Source organism: Odocoileus virginianus, chromosome 25, assembly GCF_023699985.2.
Source record: "Odocoileus virginianus isolate 20LAN1187 ecotype Illinois chromosome 25, Ovbor_1.2, whole genome shotgun sequence".
Taxonomy (NCBI): Eukaryota; Metazoa; Chordata; class Mammalia; order Artiodactyla; family Cervidae; genus Odocoileus; species Odocoileus virginianus.
Window position 1 is genome coordinate 42,306,202 of NC_069698.1, and position 14,126 is coordinate 42,320,327.

Genomic DNA, 14,126 nt, shown 5'->3' on the forward strand with positions numbered 1-14,126 from the left:
AAAATACAGGATTTCAAACTTTCACTAAATCATATATGCACCACCCCCACTAAATAGAATTCTTTTACTGGAGGGACAAAATTGACAAAATTACATGGGTATGTTTCTGAGAGCTCATGTTGAGACATTTATTTTCATTATTTTCATACCTCTTTCTAAATTGCTGTTTATTGGCAAAATAAACTGAAAGTCATTATTATTCTTCCACCTGATTTGTATATGAAACTTGGCCTTACTCTTAGAGCTAGAGAATTTAGCTCAAGAGTAATAAAAAAAAAAAAAAAGTCCACATTTCTCATCTAAAACTTGTTATGGTAGGTATAATGTTCTGGCTGATAGCCTGACTTGTTTTTTAAAATGGAAATTTTTCAAAAACCATGAAAGTACATGTTATTTTCTCACTTTTCTTCATTGATCACTTTTCATTGAAATATTGCTTATGCTAGAGAACCTTGAAACTGATTTATCACAGTAATAAAATGTCAATATTCTAGGTAGGTCAAATTTTGTCCACAACAAATGTAAGGTTTAAAAACTTAATTCATAAGAATTAAAGTTGTTTTGCCTATTGAATAAAAACTAAAGAAAAATGGGTACTATCTGTAATTACAATAGAATATAACCAACTTGTTCAGACTGCCATTTTAGAAACTTGGTACCATTCTCTAAAATGAAAATACATTTAGGTCATTTTCCCCATTTACTGTAAACCCAGTTTTCTAGTAGAATGGAAAAAAATACTTAAATTGTAAAACAAAATATTCACAAATCACTGAAAAATTCTTCAGCTGTGAAATCAATGTGTGTTTTTGAGATTTATTGTGAAGTTTTCACCTAATATTCATGTTTGTAGGTGAAAGCTAAAAGCTTCTTCACTGTTTTCACATAAGTAGTGGCTTATTTGACTGGCTTTTTTTTTCTTAAAAAAAAATTCTTTCCCTACTAACCTTTCCTCTAAATGCAAATAAAAATAATCTCCTTGATTCTAAGTACTTTGCAAACCCTGTAAAAATTTAAAACTATGTCACTGCTTCTCATACTCTCTGGCTCTGTAAGTTTCCTCATAGTAAGAGTAGTGTTTGTCACTCAGACTTGTCTGATTCTTTGAGACCCCGTGGACTGTAGCACCCCAAGTTCCTCTGTCCATGGAATTATCCAGGCAAGGCTATTAGAGTAGGTTGCCATTCCCTTATCCAAGAGATCTTCCTGACCCAGGGATCAAACCTGGGTTTTTCTACATTGCAGATTCTTTACTGTCTGAATCACCAAGGGAACCCAGGCTTCCTCATAAGCCATTTCTAACACTGTTCTTATTGTGGTTAAAAAAAAAAAAAAAAGAAAGAAAAAGAAAATTGAAAAATAGGGAGATGCAGGAGCTAGCATTGAAATTTTAAGAAGAGCAACTATCACACCATAACACCAAGCAGAAGGGTGATTGTTGTCCTTACTCATAGTGGGAAACCATAAGAGGGCTTATTATAATCACTTGCTATGATTAACTCTCTACATTTTAACCATGTAACTCACAATTAAGAATAGAATAGCTTGTCCAAACACAAAGTATAAGATGTGCTTTGAACTCAAAAATATAGTTGATAATGGATGATGGGAAAAGCCAGCCAGAAAATGTCAGACCTGGGAGACAGCTGGTCTTCCCAGGTGGCACTAGTGGTAAAGAACCTGCCTGCCAATACAGGAGATGCAAGAGACATGGGTTCAATCCCTAGGTGGGGAAGATCCCCTGGAGGAGGGCATGGCAACCCACTCCAGTAATCTTGCCTGGAGAATCCCACGGACAGAGGAGCCTCGCGATCTACAGTCCATAGGGTCCCACAGAGTCAGACATGACTGAAGCGACTTAGCACACACACACACACACAGGGGTCATTTAGGCAAATAGAGATGAGAGTGTGTAAGGTGTAGAAAGGATGGGGTCAAGGGGAGAGGACCACAGGAAGAGATCACCCTTTCTATTCTATATAACTTTTATATCAGCCAATAAGAAAAGACAAGAAGCAGAGTCCAAGGAATCACATGGTAAACAGAATAATGGCCCTGACACAGATGTCCACGTTCTAATCCCTAGAACCTGTGAATGCATTATGTTACATGACAAAGGGAATTAAGGTTGCTGATGGAATTAAGTTTGATGCTCAGCTGACTTTAAAATAGGGAGATTCCCTGGATTATCTGTGCAGACCCAATGTCATCACAAGGGTTCTGAAAAATGAAGGAGGGAAGCAGAAATAGAGATGTGAAGAGGCAAGCAGGGTCAGAGAGGCGCTATACTGTTGGCTTTGAAAATTAAAAGGGAGCCCTCAAGCCAAGGAATACGGGCAGCCTTTAGAAGCTGGAAGAAGCAAGGAAACAGATTCCCCCATAACCTCAGGGAAGGAATGTAGCCTTACCAACGTCTTGGTTTTAGCGCAGTGATCTGTGTCAGACTCTGACCTCTAAAGCTATGAGACAATAAATTTGTGTTATTTTCAGCCACTAAGTTTGTGACAAACTGTTAGCAGTGATGGAAGACTAACACAGATCTGTGCCCAACGATTGAAAATAAACTAAAGGGGACAAACAGAATGTTCAATAAGTGCTTTTTAAAGAAAAGGAGAAATGAGTGAAATAAGGAATATGATGCAGTTGGCAACCATACTCTGTGGTCCATCAAAAATAAGAGAGTCACCAGCCACACAACATGATAATAACAATCAATCCACAGATTCAACCTCATTTTCCCTGAACCTTCCCATTCTATGGAGTGTGGATAAAGCCTGTCTAGTGAAGATGATATGTTAAAAATCTGGCTTACAGGAAGATAAACACCAATACAGTATACTAATGCATATATATGGAACTTAGAAAGATGGTAACGGTAACCCTATATGCAAGACAGAAAAAGAGACACAGATGTATAGAACAGACTTTTGGACTCTATGGGAGAAGGCGAGGGTGGGATGATCTGAGAGAATAGCATTGAAACATGTATATTATCTAGTGTGAAACAGATCACCAGTCCAGGTTGGATGCATGAGACAAGTGCTCGGGGCTGGTGCACTGGGAAGACCCAGAGGGATGGGATGGAGAGGGAGGTGGGAGGGGGGTTCAAGATGGGGAACACATGTAAATCCATGGCTGATTCATGTCAATGTATGGCAAAAACCACTACAATATTGTAAAGTAATTAGCCTCCAACTAATAAAAATAAATGGGAAAAAAATCTGGTTTAAACAAATACATGGAGAGGTGCTCAGCATTACCAGTCATCAGGGAAATGCATATCAAAATCACAATAAGCTGTAACCTCATACCTGTTAGAATGGCTGTCATCAAATAGACAAGAAATCACAAGTTTGAAAAGGATAGGGAAAAAAGGAAACTGTTGGTAGGAAGGTAAATTTGTACAACCACCATGAAAAACAGTATGGATGTTTCTCAAAAAATTCAAAATAGAACTATCATATGATCCAGCACTTCCACTTCAGAGTATGTACCTGAATGAAATTAAATAACTAACAACTCTCTTGAAGAAATATCTACACTCCTGTGTTCACTGTAGCTATATTTACAATAGCCAAGACATGGAAACAACCCAAGTGTCTGTTGATAAATGAATGAATAAAGAAAATATTGATAAATAATCTATATCTGCAAAAGAATATTATTCATCTGTAAAAAAGAAAGAAGTTCTGCTATTTGTAATAACATGGATGAACCTTGAGAGCACTATGCTAAGTGACATAACTCAAACAGAGAAAGAAAATATGGTGTGATCTCACTTATGTGTGGACTCCTCTATGATTCTAAGAGACACAGAGAGGAAGTTGGTGGTTGCCAGAGGTGAAGGGTGGTAGGTAGGGGAAATGAGTGACAGTAGTCAAAGGCTATAAACTTCCAACTGTGACATGAATAAGTTCTGGGGATGCAACCTACAGCATGGTGACGACAGTTAACAACACTGTATTATATATTTCAAAGTTGTTAGAAGGGGAGATTTTGGAATTTCTCACCACAAAAAAGTAATTGCAACTATACAAAGTGATAGATGTGTTAACTAAGCTTTTCATGGTAATCATTTTGCAATATATATGTATACAAAATCACTAATTGTACACCTTAAAATTACATGATGTTCTATGTCAGTTATATCTCAACAAAGCTGGAAAAATTAAAATCAGACTTATTTCCCAGTTTCCCAAGATATTGTGGTGGCTGATCAAGACTAATAAAAATGTATCACCTTATAGCTGCTGAATCAGTCCTTGGCATCAGGTGGCCAAAGTGTCAGAGTTTTAGCTTCAGCATCAGTCTTTCTAATGAACACCCAGGACAGATTTCCTTTAGAATGGACTGGTTGGATCTCCTTGCAGTCCAAGGGACTCGCAAGAGTCTTCTCCAGCACCACGTTTCAAAAACATCAACTCTTTGGCGCTCAGCTTTCTTTATAGTCCAACTCTCACATCCATACATGACCACTGGAAAAACCATAACTTTGACTAGACAGACCTTTGTTGGCAAAGTAATGTCTCTGATTTTTAATATACTATCTAGGTTTGTCATAACTTTTCTTCCAAGGAGCAAGCACCTTTTAATTTCATGGCTGCATTCATCATCTGCAGTAATTTTGGGGACCACAAAAATTAAGTCTGTCACTGTTTCCACTGTTCCCCGAAGTGATGGGACCAGATGCCATGATCTTAGTTTTCTGAATGTTGAGTTTTAAGCCTACTTTTTCACTCTCCTCCTTCACCTTCATCAAGAAGCTCTTTAGTTCTTCGCTTTCTGCCATAAGAGTGGTGTCATCTGCATATCTGAGGTTATTGACATTTCTCCTGGCAATCTTGATTCCAGTTTGTGCTTCATCCAGCCCAGTGTTTCTCATAATGTACTCTGCATATAAGTTAAATAAGCAGCGTGACAATATAACTGGCTCATTTGAAAAGACCCTGATGCTGGGAAAGATTGAAGGTGGGAGTAGAAGGGGACGACAGAGGATGAGATGGTTGGATGGCATCACCAACTCAACAGACATGAGTTTGAGTAAACTTCGGGAGTTGGTGGTGGGCAGGGAGGCCTGGCGTGCTGCAGTCCTTGGGATTGCAGAGTCAGACACGACTGAGTGACTGAACTGAACTGATAGCTGCTGATCTTTTATCCAGTAATTAAGCCAGCCTCATTCCACTCCCTTGGTCCCACCATACAAAACACCTACCAGTCAGACCACCTTACCAGGCTCTCCACCTCCTAGGTCCTCAAGCTTGCTGCTGCCTCTGCCTGGCAGGCTCTTCGGGCCTCCCCTATTGACTAGTTAGCTTCTAATTAATGTTTATCCTGCAGGTTTCCTCAAAGAAATCTTTATCGGATTACTGATTGGATTTGATCCTCTAAGGCATATTCACATAGACGCCCATGCCACCCTAAATCAGGAGCACTGGTGTGGCCCAATAGTACAGAAGAGTGCTTCAGTCAACCATATTCATATCAATATGAATCTACCCTTGCTGATTTAAAACTGGGCCAAAATTTCTCTCCTGGGCTCAAGGCAGGGATAATATCTATCTTGCTCATTGTTCACACCTCAACATCTAGTACTGACACATGATGGGCTCCCAGCAAGTGTCTGTGGAATGAAAATCCTAAAATACCAAAACAATAAAAATCTAGGTCATTTAAAGAAACTGATTCTTGTATTCCAGTTTTGATTCTTCCAACCAAGATGAGTGTTTGCGGTTACTATTACTATTCTCTTGAAAGTTAAAGTGATACTACCTTTTATATATTTCTTTTCCAGCAGGAAGAATTTTAAAATGTGTAATTTATATTTTCAACTTTAATATATGAATAAAATGAAAGTCTATTACATCATAGGTGTGTGTACATATAAATATACACATGCTCTGAATTAGTCAGGGTTCTCCAGAGAAACAGAACCAGTACGAGACGGAAGATAGGGAGATAGATAGATAGATAGAGATATAAGCTTATCATAAGACATTGGTGCATATTATGGACTATGGAGGCTAAAAAGTCCTACAGTTTGTCTGTAGGCTGGAGACCCAAGAAATCCAGTAGTGTAGTTCCACTCTGGGTCCAAAGGTGTGAGAAAGCAGGACAACCAATGGTATAAGTCCCAGTCCAAGGGCATAAGATAAGTGTCTAGGCTCATGCAATCAGGCAGAGAGTGAGTTATTCCTGACCCCAGCTTTCAATCTCCTCTGTGCTGTGCTGTGCTTAGTCGCTCAGTCGTGTCCGACTCTTTGCGACCCCGTGGACTGTAGCCCTGCCAGGCTCCTCTGTCCATGGGGATTCTCCAGGCAAGAATACTGAAGTGGGTTGCCATGCCCTCCTCCAGGAGATCTTCCCAACCCAGGGATTGGAACCCAGGTCTCCCGCATTACAGGTAGATTCTTTATTCTACTTAGCCCTCATCAAATTGAGTGATGCCCACCCAAATCTGCTTAACTCAATCTTAATTCAAGTGTTAATCTCTTCTGGAAACACCTCCACAGACACACCCAAAAATAATGTTTAACCAAATATCTGGCCACCCCCTGGCCCAATCAAGGTGACACAGAACATTAACTATCACACACAGATACATATGTACAATTTATTTTCTTTTCAAATAGCCTTTATTTTCACAAATGTGCTTTGATTCTAGACTCATGGAATACTCCTTCACTCTCATACATGATGACTTGAGCAAGAGATTTCTGAGTTCAGATGGCTGAATGAAGCTACCCTGATTTTCTCTCTTCCAAAATCACATGATTTAAAGCACATGTACTTCAAACTCCGGGAGATAGTGGAAGACAGAGGAGCCTGGCTTGCTACAGTCCGCGAGGTCACCAAGAGCCAGACATGACTTAACAACTGAGCCACAACAACTTCAAAATTAACAAAATAAGTTCAACAATATACAAATGGCAGCGTCCAAAAGGCAGAGTCTAAAAAGATACTCTTTCCCAAAAAGGTGCCCAAGAACCTGAAGCAGAATCAGGTAGCATAAACCCCACCCCAGACCCTCCCATCTTGTTCACAGGCTAGTCTAGTCATCAAAATTGTGACATTTCTAACTAATATATCCATGTGTTCATTTTCTGTAACTTCCATAACAAATTACCATAAATTTAGCAGCTTCACACCACACAAATTTATGATCTCACAGTTCTGTAGGTCAGGAGTCTGGTGAGCTCAGCTGGTTCCTCTGGCCCGGGTGTCACAGGCTGAGATCAAGTTGTTGGCAAGCTGGACTCTTATCTGGAGGCTCTGAGGGCAAGTCGGTTTCCAAGCTCATCCAGGCTGTTGACAGAATTCAGTTATTTGGGCTGCAGGCCTGAGGTCTCTGTTTCCTTGCTGGCTGTCGGCCAGGAGTCTCTCTCAGCCTGAATTCCTGTCATGTTGCCCCCTCCAGTTCAAAGCAGCAACTTCCTGTTAGGTCCTCCTCATGCTCTGAATCTTTCTGAGTTCTCTTTCTGCCTCATCCCTTCAGCCTCCAGCTGGAGAAAGTTCTCTCTCTTAAGAGCTAACAGGATTAGATTGGCCCCTCTTGGATAATCCAAAGTAATCACCTGTTTTATGGTCAGTAACTCTAATTATATCTGTAAAGTCCCATGTGCTATGTAACACATTCACGAGTTCCAGAGATTAGGACATAGACATCTTCAGAGGAGGAAAGCGACCTCCCCCCATATGCCAAATCTCAGAGGAGCTAAATGCAGAGGGGTGGAGGTCTCACTTTTCCCCTCTTATAACTCTGGTCATTGTTGTTTAGTCGCTAAGCAATGTCTGACTCTTTTGTGACCCCCATGGAGTGTAGCCCACCAGGCTCTTCTGTCCGTGGGATTCTGCTGGAATACTGGAGTGGGTTGCCATTTCCTTCTCCAGGAGATCTTCCCAACCCAGGGATAAAACCCAAGTCTCCTTCATTGGCAGGTGGATTCTTCATCATTGACTCTAAAACACTAAAAATGATTTGTAGAGAAACTGGTTAAAAAAAAAAAATTCCAGAAGATAAGATCAAGAGTTACACATACCATATTGGGGATTCCATCTAAAATGCAAAGACATTCTCCCCCAGGAAGGTAATATAACCCCCAACTAAGCAAAGTGGGTCTTGGAGATGCTTCACTAGTTTACACAATCTTGGAAGAGACAACAGAACTCAGGCCTTCCAATAATGATGGCACATCCCTTTATCCAAATTCTTCCTCTGGGGCACCACTGTGCTTTAGTGCTATAAAAAGTAGATGGATCACCAAAAATTCGCCAGTCGAGAGGGTGGGACAAATGGAGAGAGTAGCATGGGAACATATACACTGCCTGCCTGCTAAGTTGCTTCAGTCACGTCCAACTCTTTGCAATCCTATGGACTGTAGGCCACCAGGCTCCTCTGTCCAAGGGATTCTCCAGGCAAGAATACTGGAGTGGGTTGCCATGCCCTTTCCCCAACATATACACTACCATATGTAAAATAGATAGCCAGTGGGAATTTGCTGTGTGATGCAGGAAGCTCAAACAGGTACTCTGTGACAACCTAAAGGGGTGGGATGGGATGGGAAGTGGGAGGGAGGTCCGAGACAGAGGAGACGTAGGTATACTTATGACTGATTCCTGCTGATGTATGGCAGAAACCAACATATTATTGTAAAGAAATTATCCTTTAATTAAAAATAAATAAAATTTTAAAAAATTTCAGCACTCAAACTGTGAAGCAGTGGAGTCAGGAAAGATGTCAAAGGTGCGGTGGAAAGGGAGGTAAGAATCTTCCCACACTCAGATCACATAAGTTTCTAGGCAGAGCCTCTAAGCCTGAATGCTAGAAAAATGGAGTACAGGTTCGATCCCTGGGTGGGGAAGATCCCTTGGAGAAGGAAATGGCAACCCACTCCAGTATTCTTGCCTGGAGAATCCCATGGACAGGGAAGCCAATCCCAGGCTATAGTTCATGGGTCTCAAAGAATTGGACATGACTGAGCACACACATACATACATAACCCTAACCCTAACTCTGCTCATCTTTCTACTGAGAGAAGGCAGACTGCTCAATTCCCTAGGAGGAAAAAATATTTACAAGCATTTCATCTTGAATCTATCCTTTTATTCTGTTTTCCCCAAGGACAGATGAATTTACCAGGTGGATCTGTGAATTTTAGTCCCTGCTTCAGACCTTCCTGTCTGTGGAGGGCTCCAGCTAGCTCTCCATCTCAGGACCAGTTAGAGTGCTGATGGAGGGACCAGAGACATGGTGAGCAAATTTGTCTATTCAGGAGGAATATCATAAATCTATCTGGCCTCAGTTCTCAACGCATACCTTCCAGCTTTATTATAATAAAGATGACGTGTGTGTGTGTGTGTGTGTGTGTGTATGTGTGTGTATGTTAGTCGTTCAGTCATGTCTGACTCTTCGTGACCCCATGGACTGTAGCCCACCATGTGGGCCCCTCTGTCTACAAGAATTCTCACGGAGAATACTAGAGTAGGTAACCATTCCCTTCTCCAGGGGATCTTCCCAAGCCAGAGATGAAACCCAGGTCTCCCACACTGCAGGCAGATTCTTTAACATCTAAGCTACCAACGAAGCCCAAAAATACTAGAGTGGATAGCCTATCCTTTCTCCAGGGGATCTTCCCAAACCAGGAATCAAATTGGGGTCTCCTATTAAAAGACACTTGCTCCTTGGAAGGAAAGTTATGACCAACCTAGACAGCATATTAAAAAGCAGTGACATTACTTTGCCAGCAAAGGTCCATCTAGTCAAGACTATGGTTTTTCCAGTAGTCATGTATGGATGTGAGAGCTGGACTATAAAGAAAGCTGAGTGCCAAAGAATTGATGCTTTTGAACTGTGGTGTTGGAGAAGACTCTTGCGAATCCCTTGGACTGCAAAGAGATCCAATCAGTCCATCCTAAAGGAGATTAGTCCTGGGTGTTCATTGGAAAGACTGATGTTGAAGCTGAAACTCCAATATTTGGCCACCTGATGTGAAGAGCTGACTCATTAGAAAAGACCCTGATGCTGGGAGGGATTGGGGGCAGGAGGAGAAGGGGACGACAGAGGATGAGATGGTTGGATGGCATCACCAACTCAATGGACATGGGTTTGGGTGGACTCCAGGAGTTGGTGATGGACAGGGAGGCCTGGCGTGCTGCGGTTCATGGGGTCACAAAGAGTCGGACATGACTGAGCGACTGAACTGAACTAATATTGCAGGTGATTCTTTACCAGCTGAGCTACCAGGGAAGCCCTACACACCTGGAGGTAACCACTATCCTCAGTTTTGTGTATATTATCTCCTTACTTTTTAAAATAATTTTTACACATCAGCACGTTTAATCAAATGCTATTTATTTTACTTATTTTTTAACTTTAGAAAATGTTAGTTTCATAAGATGACTTCAGAATAATTTTGTCAAATCTACTCCTAAAGCAATCTTACAATTTTAATTAAAATGCATTATATTTATCAGTGATTTGGGGGAGACACATTACCTCTATAATAATAAAACATCATGAATTAGTGGTTATGACTAATGACATTTTCATTTAAAATGTCTCTCTCTCTGACTCCCTCTTTGGTTGCTGTTTTTGTTGTTGTTTTGCTTGAGGTTTGTAAGTAATTTATCCTTTCAATGAAATGCGTCTGGAATGTATATACGAGAATTTGGCTTTACATTCATAATTTTCTGCTTTAATCATTTTTGTTCTGTCCTACTGAGGTTCCCAGATTCCTCATATAGCCCACTTTTAACTTCTGATATTAGCACAGCCAGTTTAAGCTTTATATTGTCTAAATAAAACAAATGACATATTTAAAATTCTTGAGTTTTTAGTTACTAGTCCGGTTGTCATTCTATTCTAAATATCCTATCACTGCAATTTTGTTTCCCTCTAACTTTTTTTTAAATTTCCAAGTTATTTGGTTTTTAAATCAAGCTTATATTGTTAATTTCTATTTGTCCAACATTGTGTTCAGAGGTTGTGTTCTGTAATCTTTCTGCTTTTTTTAATATGATGAATTTATGTGTTCTAATACATGATCATATTTTAATGTTCTAGGAACATATTTTTGTGTATAGGAAACAAAAATTGTTAATATCATCTACACAATTTAAATGGTTATTAGTGAAAGAATACAATTGCTGGAATATACTTAAAACACAACAGCAACAACTCACTAATGAAAATCATGCATACATAAAGGGGTAGAGATCAATGAAAGAAGACTGGCAAAATGTAAACCTATCCTTTATCAATATAAGTTGGCAATGGTTTTGCTTTGGACCCCAGACTTTTTTGATGATTTTGCTTTATTTCAGCATTATTTTGTTGAATCTTTTAAATTCTCCACGAAAGTATTATTCTTTCAGTTGGGAAGCTTAACTCATTTATAAGTATGTCATAATCTATATATTTAATATTATATCTATCCTTTAAAGTTGTTTTTACTCATTTCTTGTTTATAATTTATAATGACTCAATTATTTATGTGAGTCTTTAATATGTAGGAAAATATTTCCTATTTTTAAAATTTTATTTATAGTTACATTTATATTTTTAAACCATTTTTTAATCTATAAATCCAAATTTCAGAATCACAAATGAAACTCATATATTCAATCAACAAATACATATTGAGCTATGACAACCACTATAATGATATTTGAAAATCAAATGGCAAAAAATAAAAAATGAACCTAGTTCTTGTCCTTGCAAAGCTTAAAATCTACTTGAAAGATAAGCAAGTGAAGAGGCAGTTACTACTCAGCATCACAAGGGCAACTAGAGAAAAATAAAAGGTGCTACAGAAACACGTAGGAGAGACGCCACCTTGACTAAGATGTTCAGAGAACATTTTCCAGAGGAAACAACATCTGAGCCAAGACCTTGGATTGAGTGAGAGTCAGCTAAGACCTTTTAAGCTTCATTATTTAACTTAGGACATGTTTCATTCTCTCCCCTACCATCACTACTTCTCAGCTGTTACTAACATTATTCTTTGTTTTATGCTTAGATATTTGCTATTAATTTACCACTTTGCATTTAGGAGAAATTTTTGACTTTTTCTCAGACTTTTCCAAGGTAAATTTGATGTAACTTTAGTTCAACTAGTTTTAGTGTTCATATCCGGGTCTTTTAAGCCATTACCTTGCTATTTTTAGTTACCCTTTTCCCTGAAAAATTCTGGCTAGATGTATTTTCCTGAGCTAATTTTCCTAATCTCTGTATCTAATTTTTCCTCCATATCTTTAGGGATATTGCTAAATTAGTTATCCCTTCTTGACCATATATCTAGCTCCCGCTCTTTCTCTTTCACTTCAGCATATAAATATCCTTGGTGGTGCCAGTGGTAAAGAATCTGCCTGCCAATGCATGAGATGTAAGAGATGAAGGTTCAGTCCCTAGCTGGGGAAGATCTCCTGGAGGAGGGCATGGCAACCCACTCCAGTATTCTTGCCTGGAGAAGCCCATGGACAGAGGAGCCTGGTGGGCTACAGTCCATGGGGTCGCAGAGAGTCAGACACGACTGAAGTGACTTAGCAGCAGCAGCATAAATATCATCATTGCCTTTTCTGTCTGAAAAGTCTTGCATTTTGACCCTCTTGTTTCTTATAGCTACAACCTTTCATCATTCTCTTGAATACCAAACTACTTACTACTTGAAAAAGTTGTCTATGCTCATGTCCAATTTATAAACACCCACAGGCTCTTCAAACCCCTGTGGCAAGCCAGTTTCTACCCTCACCACTCTTCTAACCCTGCTCTCACCAACATTATCAAAGACTTTCCTGCTGCCGAAATCAAAGAAACTGTTTAAATTTTTATGACTTGACTACCCTGTCACACGAAATCTGCAGAGCATCTCCTTTGTCACAAAAGTCTCCCCTAATTTGACTCTTAAGACTCTTCTGTGCTGTTCCTCCTTCCTTCTCCTTCTGCTCTTCCCCCTTCCTTCAGTCATCTCTAAGTACTGAGGTTTTCGCACCTTTTGAGGTTGAAAAGGCCTCTTTTCTCATCTCTTCTCTTCCCACACTAATACTTTCCCAACCTGATATTGTATAGTCTCCATGGCATCAAATAATGCCTCCAAATTATATTTATCTGAAACCAAACTAATGAGCTGGACTCCAGATCATTACACCTAATCGTGCATGTGGGTCTCCACTTGGATGCCTAATAAGCACCTTAATTCTATGTGACCATCCTCCTCCCAATACTCTTTTCCTATATTCCCTGTGTTTTAATCACTTCTTTGAAACCAGAAACCTCAGAATAATCCCTGACTCATCCTTCTCCCTGACCCATGTGCTCAGGCATCAGTTACTACTATTTCTACCTTTCCAATGTATAGCTTCTTCTCTGATTTCCTACTATTGACTTAATTCAAGTTCTCATAATTTACCAGTTGGATCATTGCCAAGGTCTTCCATTGCCTCCATTCTTGCTTCACTCCAATCCGCTAATTAGATTTATCACAGAATTATTTTCCTAAAATATGAATATGAGCATGCCACTTATACATTTCCATCTATCAATACCTCTTCACTGCCTTGAAAAGAATTTTCAAATCACTAACCTGGTATATGATCTAGTCCCTTCTGTTAACTGCAGTCTGATCACTACCCCAAGTCAGGCACACAGGTTCATGCAACCATTTTCCCTGACAAAGCACTTTCTGCCTTTGCTACATACATAGCTACCTCTAACTGCAAATTTAAAAGCCACCTTTTCTTCCCTACCTGACCAATTCTTACTTATCCTTTTAGATAGCCCACATGTTACCTCCTATCCTCTACCAGTTTGCATCTGACAATTTTATCCCCCAATCCAGGTTACATATTTTTTCAGTTGTTTATATCACTCATAGTCATTTATATCATAACATTTATAACATTTAAAATGACTGTCTCCAGTATTCAATCAAGAATTCAATGAGGGCAGGAATCATGTCTTAGAAATACTTCTGCTCTGAGAGCCTATTACCAATGCTCTGTGATCAAGATAGAGATTTACAGATTTATATGAAGGAACAAGTAGTTCAGCATAGATGTATGCTGAGGACATACAGGAAAATGACTAGATCATGAAAAAAGCTTGTATGGCAGATAAGTCATCAAAGTCATTT